General features: G+C 50.1%; 1 long non-coding RNA gene across 1 annotated transcript; it reads right to left on the minus strand.

Moving 5' to 3' along the window:
* Positions 1 to 5,784: 5,784 nt before the first annotated feature.
* LOC110597265 (uncharacterized) lies at positions 5,785 to 7,535 on the minus strand. The gene is made up of 2 exons (XR_002483094.3): positions 7,144 to 7,535; positions 5,785 to 6,853 (listed from the first exon to the last, which is right to left on the minus strand). It is a non-coding gene; the product is annotated as an uncharacterized LOC110597265 (long non-coding RNA).
* Positions 7,536 to 8,319: the final 784 nt, after the last annotated feature.

Below are 8,319 nucleotides of genomic sequence, written 5' to 3' on the forward strand. Positions count from 1 at the left end.
TTAAATTTCAAGACTCTCGGCTGCAACTCTGCCTCGGGACCCTGTCCCTGGTGTTGGGGACAGGGGATGTTAAGTGTAACCTGCGCGCTGGATGTTTGTTTACAGGGAACACCCATCTGCACATTCCAGAAGCAGAAGGAGCCTTTCAGAAGTATCTGCAGTACAAGGAAGGGGGGCACGTTTCTGGAGTGTCCATGCCAGGAAGCTCTGTGCCCTGAGCACGAAGTTAGAAGCTGTGGAAATGGCACACAGTGCCCAAGTGGGTGCATCCTCCCAGAGCGCTCCAGCCAGCGGCGTCAGGAAGGATCCGTCTTCTCTTCAGCAGCAACCAAGGCTGCAAAGGAGCCCACTGAGAAGGAGGCTAGACAAACTGTCCTCTTCAGGTTCGCCAAGCACACTGCTTGAGTACACAAAATGGGATACAAGATATTTTGTTTGTTTTATTCTTCTTATTTTTTTGATCTGCTTGAGCTGTGGTTTGAGAGCAGTGAGTAACACACACGGCAGTGCAGGGTCTCTCACTCTTGGCACTTGGGCATTGCCACTCTGTTTCTTGTAGGGCTGTGCTGGCGTTGCAAGGTGTTTCGCAGCCTCCCCAGCCTCTGCCCGTAGATGCCAGTGACACCTTCCATCCTGCCCAAGTCATGATCACCAAAAATGTCTCTGCCATTGGCAAATGTCCTGCAGGGGACAGAATTACCCAAGGTCTAGATCCACTCTCGGCAGTGACTGCAGTTACAGCATATTATCCATTTTCCCAGGGTTTTTGTCATGTGTATTGGTCACTATGTTTGGCACGTAAAGATTCATGATTGTATTTATTGCTATTGCTGTTCCTTCTTTTGTTTATATTTTCTTGATGAATCATTGCCCAGCCCCTTACTTCAACCCACTCACACAGTTCTTACCGGTATTACCATGGCTGCTGCCCCACGGGAGGAGTTTCTGCAGAGCAGGTCACCCTGAATGGCCCTCATCAAGTTCCTTCCCACTGCAGAGGGAGTGGGAGATTGGGCACTTGGGGCAGCTACAGAATCGGCCATGCGCTGACTGGCGGCGTGTTATCTCTGGAGGCTGGGAGCCTGGGATCAGGGTAGCAGCACAGTCAGGTTGTGCTGAGGGCCACTCCTGGCTGCAGGCTACAGACTTGTCATCACGTCTGTCATTGTGTCCTCACATGGGAGAAGGAGGGGCCACAGACACCTGGGGTCCCCCTCAGAAGGTGCTAATCCCACTGGTAGAGCTCCACCCTAAAGACCTGATCCCCTCCCAGGTGCTATTTTTCCTAACACCATCCCTTTGCCTGTGAATTTGGGGGCCACATTCCGTCCACCTCGTCTTACTTGTGTGCTGGTATAGCGGTTATGACTTAGAAGCTGGGAATCTTGTATCCCATTTTGTGTACTCAGGGAGTGTGCTCGGCGAACCTGAAGAGGACGGTTAGTCTAGCCTGGCCAGAGCCCGCTGGGAGGATGCACCCACTTGGGCACTGTGTGCCACTTGTGCACACATATGTATCCATGGATAAATGTGAAGCTGACTTAATATACAAACACAACTTTCTGTCCTACAAAAGACAGAGACTTTTTATATGCCATGCATAAAACTCTTGTGACTATATTTAGACAGTCTATTTTCATTTAAAATTTCTTTATGCAACTCAGTATAAATTGGCCAAAAATTTTTGATTCCTTTAATGTTACCAAATTTGGCCTCCTTCGATAAAAAGCCCGTCCAGACTTTTAAAGGAGAGAAGCTGTTGAGAGATGGGCCTCTACTGCTCAAGAGCCAGCAAGGGGAATAGGTCACCATTGGAGAACCAGGAGGGACGATGGAACCCCCCAAAGTCAGCTGGGCTCCGACAGAGCAGAGGGGAAGAGGACAGACTGACGCCCGCAGTTGGGACAGATGCCACCGTTCTGTTTGGAGGTCATCCCCACACCCCACCTTTATCCACAGGGACTGCAGCAGCTCTTCCCTGGTCGCGAGGTGCCTCCCATTAACCTTTCCATGAGTCTAGCTCACCCGGCCAGTGAGCAGAATGCAGAGATGGGAGTCCTCAGGGCCACCAGGGCTGGCGGGGAGGGCGGGTTGTGAGGACACCCTCCTGCTGTGGTCTGGAGGCCTGTCCTTCTTCCTGTTATGTTGGACTCCTAACCTGCCCCTCAGGTGACAAAACTGCAAGGTGGACCCTCTGGGAGGTGATGAGGGTTTGGGAATGGAGCCCTCAGTCTGGGGATTAGTGCCTTTATTGTAAAACCCCCAAGCTCACTCACCTGACTATGGGCAGGACACGGGCCCCATCAGACACTATTCTGCTTGGATCTTGGACCTGCCAGATTCCACGGCTGTGAACAGTCCATTTCTGTGGTGAGACCCCCTCCCCTTGGAGCTGCCTGGTCTGGGGCGTCCTGGGCATTAATGGAGCCTCCCATTTTTCCAGTCACCTTGAAGGTTATGCTCAGAAGTATTTCATAGTGCATCTTCCAAGCCACTCTGATAGGTAGAAACACATTTCCACTATCAAAGTCAGAGACGTCCCTGTGGATGGGGACTTTCTAGAGCCCTCCCTGACTGGGCTGGCACCAGATGCACTGATCTGAGTCTGTGTCCCAGAGAAACAGGGAGGAAACCTGGCAGGAGACAAGTGGCACTCACCGCACAGCCCACAGAACAGCACTGGGTTCTTCAGGCCCTGAGGCCTGAGGACATTACAACCTCCATCCCTAGAGGTCAGGGACCTGGACAGCTTGAGAAGGCCAGGGCCAGAGAGGACGTGGCAAGAACCCTGACATCAGGACCTTGCTCCAGGCTGCCTGACCACCTGGCCATCAGGAGCAGAAGGAGGGGCGCTGCTGGGGACAGCTGAGGTCTTTTTCTGTCTAGTGCAAGTGTTTTCCCATGGATCTAGCAGAGTTGCCACCTCAGGGCACATGCTCACAACCTCAGGAGAACCGAGTTCAGGCCAGAAGTCCCTGATCTGGGCTAATCATTACCCAGGACTCTTTAAGCAGCGCATTTTTTAGGACTGCATATGTGGCCACTGTCAGGCTTCAGTCTCTGTGTGTCTGAAGTGCTGTTTCACTTGCGGAGCCTTAAATAGTGAATGCATGGCCCTTAGAAAATGGACTTATATTACTTAACCTACTTGATGATGTTTTTTAAATTAAATTTTTTTAATTAAAATTATTGGTGAAAATATTTCATTAAAAACCTAATGGCAAACTTTCAAATTATTGCAAACCATTTTCTTCTCTGTGTCTCCGTTTCTTCTCCTATCTCAGTTACCCTGATGGATTCTGACTTCAGATTCTTTTCAGGCAGATGCATCCACCAGCTGACTCGGATGGAGGAGAGCCTTCAGTCACTGTTCATTCAGGCCAAGTCCTAAAGTCACCACTTCGTAAACTGGTCACCTCCCTAGCAAGGAGGAGGTAACCAAAGCAAAGAGGAGACAGGAATTCAGGGCACAGTGAACACACAGCAGGCCGAGAGCAAAGATTAACAAAGCGCAAAATCAAAATAATGTGTTAAAAGCTTAATTAACCTGTGGATGTGTACCATTTTCATGTCCATATTTTAGAAGTTCACTTTACAATGAGAATTAGAAGTTCTTTATCTAACTAGCCTAGAGCCAAGAGGGTTTTTATAAAATTTACGTTGAATCACTCTCGGGGAGGGCATCGGGAGTAAGAAATTCTTGTCTGGTACAATTCTTCCCGGATTTCTAGATTTACCACCAACTTAGGAGCTAAACATTGTTTTTTCCTTGCCCTCCTCTATTTGACTCAGCACCTGACTGTCCTGTACATGTGCTACTTATGGAAGGCCAGACCCTAGGGATTTCAGATTTCTCCTCTGACTTGGTGCTGTGACTGGGATGTGGAGTGTCCCGCATGCTCCAGTGTCAGTGCAGGAATGTTCAGAGGGGAAATGGCTGGATTTGGGAGCTATGACCTCATCAGCAGAAGAGCCCATTTGATGAATCAGTTATTTGAATGGACTAACTGGGTGGTGACTGTAGGCAGGTGGGGCGTGGATGGAGAAGGTGGGTCACTGTCTCTCTGTTTCCTGGCCACAGTGAGCTGAGTAGCTTCCCTCCACCACATCCTTCCGCCATAATGTCCCGCCTCACCCCTGACGGAGAGCAATGGAGTCAGTCCACCATGGACTGCGTCTCTCAATCCATGGGCCAAAGGAAACTTTTCCCCCTCTGAGTTGCTCTTACCAGGGGTTTTGGTCACAGTGATGACACGCTGACTAACACATCTGGAATATATCTTCTGTCCCTCCAAATACCAACAGAAGGGGGTCAGGGAAAGGAAGGAAGAGAGGGAAAGGGGAGGTGCTAGGGAACAAAACTGACCAAACTGTCACCTTGTGTGCGTGAACAAATGTCTCAGGAACCAGGCATCGTGGTACTCACCTGTGATCCCAGCAACTCGCTCGGGAGGCTGAGGCAGGAGGGTCACAAGTTCTAGTCCATCCTGGGTAACTTGGTCAAATCCTGTCTCAGAATAAAAGATAAGAAGTACTGGGAGGTAGCGCAATGGCAAAGTGCCCCGGGATCACTTTTATTATCATTTGTCTCGGTCCGTCTTGTGGTGCTGTAACAAAATGCCTGGAGGTGCATAACTTAGGTAAAGAGATTCATTTGGTGCATGATCCAGTGGCTGGAAGGTTCAAATAGAAAGTCACATGGGTCCTGACCAGGGCCACTCTGGCTGTTTCAGAGTGTGGTGAAGATCCAGGGAGAAATCGGCCACCTGAGGAAGGCTGAGCAAGCAGGCCAGCCTTGCCTTAGCACATCCTCCCTGCAGGACAAAGCCAGTCACAGGATCCTGGCCTGCTCTCAGGAGCCAGCACTGATCCATGTGCGATGGCGAAGGCCCGGGACCTCGCCGCCTCCACCAGCCCAGCACCGTACACTGGGCACCCTCCTGCAGCACAGGAGCCTTTAGGAGACAGACCACACGAAAGCCACAGTGACAACAAAATCAAGTGCCTCGCTCTCTCATTCCAATTGACAGAAATATTATTTTTAAGATTACCTCAAATTGAGTTTGCTGTGGTTGACTTTTTTTTTTTTTAAATGCAAAAACCTCAGACTCTTCTCTACTTGCAAATCTCCATCACAAGAGGGAAGACACTGTCCTCTAGGAACCACTGTCCTGCACTAGGACCAATCGCACGGTTCAGGGACTTGGGAAAAAGTAAGGAAAACTGCCGAGTCTGCCAGCCCCTCTGCTTTATGGGTCTTCAGAGAACAGAAGCCACAAGAGTGAACGACCACACCTAGAGACCAAGCTGTGTGAGTCCCAGTGACCAGGAGCTATTGAAACGAGGCTGAGTAACAGGGAAGCCCTTCCTGCCAATCAGACATGTGGGGAGCATGATCCAGGAAATACTGTTTCCCAGGGTGCAAGGGAAAATGTCACCACGCTTGTTCTAAGAACTGGCTAAAGTCTCCCTCTTGTGCATAACTTAGTGTCGTGGTTTCTCTAAAACACCAATCCTTCTTAATAGGATCCCCAGCTCATGTTAGGTTGCAAACTTAAGTTCAACAAACAGCTACGACAGTTTATAGACGGGTTGGGAGAGGATGAGGAAGGCTTGTGTCACTAAGTGAACTTCTGTTTCTGTCATTGCCTTTGAGCCCTGAAGGATGACGTTGTAAATTGGTATGTTCTTATTTGCTTTACCTATTTTTAAGCAGAAAAGAAAAAAAGAATAAAAACAACATTTTTATTAGTTTGATGCAAGAACAATGGACAAGCAAACGGATACCATACTCACTAGTATTTAATAGAAAAGAAAAATCATCCCAATAGCCCAAGCATAGCAATTGGTTTTATTTTCCATAGCTTTCCATTTTCTTGGCCCCCCTTAGTTTTAAGTATGACATAAATGCAAGTTTATATTCTGGTTTTTTTATTATTATTATTATTTAAAATCATTGAAAAGTTTACACAAAACTCCACTATAAAATTTCCACTTCTTGCCTGATAGTGACTTACATCGGTGCTAAACACTGGGTACTCCTGTGGTATTGCTGTTTAGATGGGGCTGCAGTTAATAGCTTCATGCTTAGAGAATGGGAGTTTATGAGGGACTGATAACCTTTTCAGTGAGTGGATGTGACCATGGGTGCATCAGTGTGATGTCACTTGGGACAAACCGCAGCATCCCTTCCATCCCTCCACTCTGTGATTTCCTCCATCACCAGAGGAGCCTCAAGCGGTCTCACTTGGGTGCCGATCAGATGATCAAAGTTCAAGGAGAAGTTTCCAATTCAATCAGGGCTATCAGGGATTTCAAGGTCACGGACACAAAATTAGGGCATAAGCTACTCTGTCAAAAATAAAAGATGCCTCCACTGAGCCTTGAAGTCAAAACCGAACTGGGTGGTGTCTAAGCTGGGGCCCAACACCAAAGCCAGCTACCTAATGCTTTGAAAAGGCCATCTTGACCATCTGTCCCCAGCAGATCAGAAAGACATAAAAAGAGAGAAGCTCAAGGGTGGAGCGGACCCCGGCTGTCCTGAGGCCCCAGGTGGGTGGATACATATACAGAAGCTCCTCCGTCCTTGGTCAGGACACCCCGAGGCCCAGCTCCTCCGCGGGAACCAAGCAGCACTGGGCTGGACTCCAGCGAGGAGCAGGACCAGGCTGGCTGTTCTGCTGAGCAGCTGTCTTATCCGGGGACTCTGGAGGCAGCACAGGACAACTTGTGTCACTTCAGCTCATTTCATCCTCACGACTCCCCGCTGAGGAGCTCCCCGGCGTGCATTTTGGGGACATCCAACCATCCACACTCATCACGTTGGCTGGGCTCCGACAGATCTCCACTCCATCTGGAGAAAGGAAGGAAAGGAAAACTCATGCTCATCCACACCGCTACCCCAGGGAGCGGCAAGTAGCCCACCCAACAAAGCCCTGGATCCACAGGGGTGTGAGCTGAACCAGATTTCTGGTTGGCGAAGAGGAGGCTGGATGCAAACTAGGGAATAAATCAGGGTGTGGGAGACCAGAGGAAGGCAGATCTGAGGACACACTAGCATCTTCTACTCTTCCCTCTCCAAGGAAGTCTAGTTTCTTGGTGCACGCAGCCCCGGGCCACCTGCACCACCCATCTGAATCTCACCTTAACCTATCACAAAGCAGCCTCCTCACTATCCTTTGTCTCTCCGACTCGCAGGCTTCCTTATCCATGTCAATGGCAACCTAGATCCTTCTCTTACTCGGGCAGTCTCAAAACCTCAGGATCACTTGTGACTCTTCTTCTCCCTTGCTTCATCCTCCCTCCCAATCTCTCGTGGAAGCTTGTCTGCTCCCGCACACTCGGGGCCTTCACGTCCACTCCCGCAGCTCGCAGGACGTCTCCAGGTGGAACACAGACTGGGAGGGTGCAGCTTCCATGCATGGACCCTGGAAGTCAGAAAGAGGAAACTATTGCAGGGACTCCCAAACAGACCCACAGCCCAGCCTTCCCCTTCCCCACCGCCTCCTCGGCTCTCTCAATCCTGTTTTCCTTGATGTTTTTTCCAACTGACTTCATAATAGATCAAGAGAAGGAAAATAAGAGAAAAACAGGAAAGTCCCTGTGAATGGAAATGACGAGGGCCAAGCTGATGGTGAAGCATCTCTTCCTAGCAGTGCTGGCCCCACAGCTCCTGAGAGCACCTGGCACTGTTCCAAGACCCTCACCTGTGCACTCATCAAACCCTGCAAGGAAGAAGCCATTATTATTCTCAGGCGACTGATGAAGAAACCAAGGAGCAAGTCATGGCAAAGCTGCCTTTGCCGTGCGGTGATAACCAACGGAACCAGCAGTCCAGCTCCAGAGCCCTCTGCTCAACACCAGCACATCGCCCCACTCCTGGAATTGGCCAGACTTTGCCAAGGCCTTCCAACAACCTCCCTCACCACTCCGTCTCTTCCCCTCTGGGCCTCCTGTCCTAGGCCTCCACTCCCGCCTGTCATTCAGAAGGGACCTGACACTCTCTCTGACCACCAAACCCTGGCAGCACATCTTCTCCTGTGGCACTTAGGATTTTCTGTTTTGTAAACTACTCGTGTCTCCAGCCCAGGAGGTCCCTCCCAGCGTTTCCAGATGTTCTCATAGTACTCAGACCAGCACTGGCCGGTTCACTTACTCCCAGCACCCCAGTTGGCTCAGGGGTCCCTGCCCAGCCCCAGGCGGCACTGAAGGAGCTCACTAGGCACCATCTGCCACCATACCATTACAGCAGGAAGAAACCTGCCCACAGAGCTCCAGACAGAGAGTCAGACAGGAAGCACAGACACAGCCAAGGCCTGG

This window comes from Ictidomys tridecemlineatus, chromosome 13 (assembly GCF_052094955.1).
Source record: "Ictidomys tridecemlineatus isolate mIctTri1 chromosome 13, mIctTri1.hap1, whole genome shotgun sequence".
Classification (NCBI taxonomy): Eukaryota; Metazoa; Chordata; class Mammalia; order Rodentia; family Sciuridae; genus Ictidomys; species Ictidomys tridecemlineatus.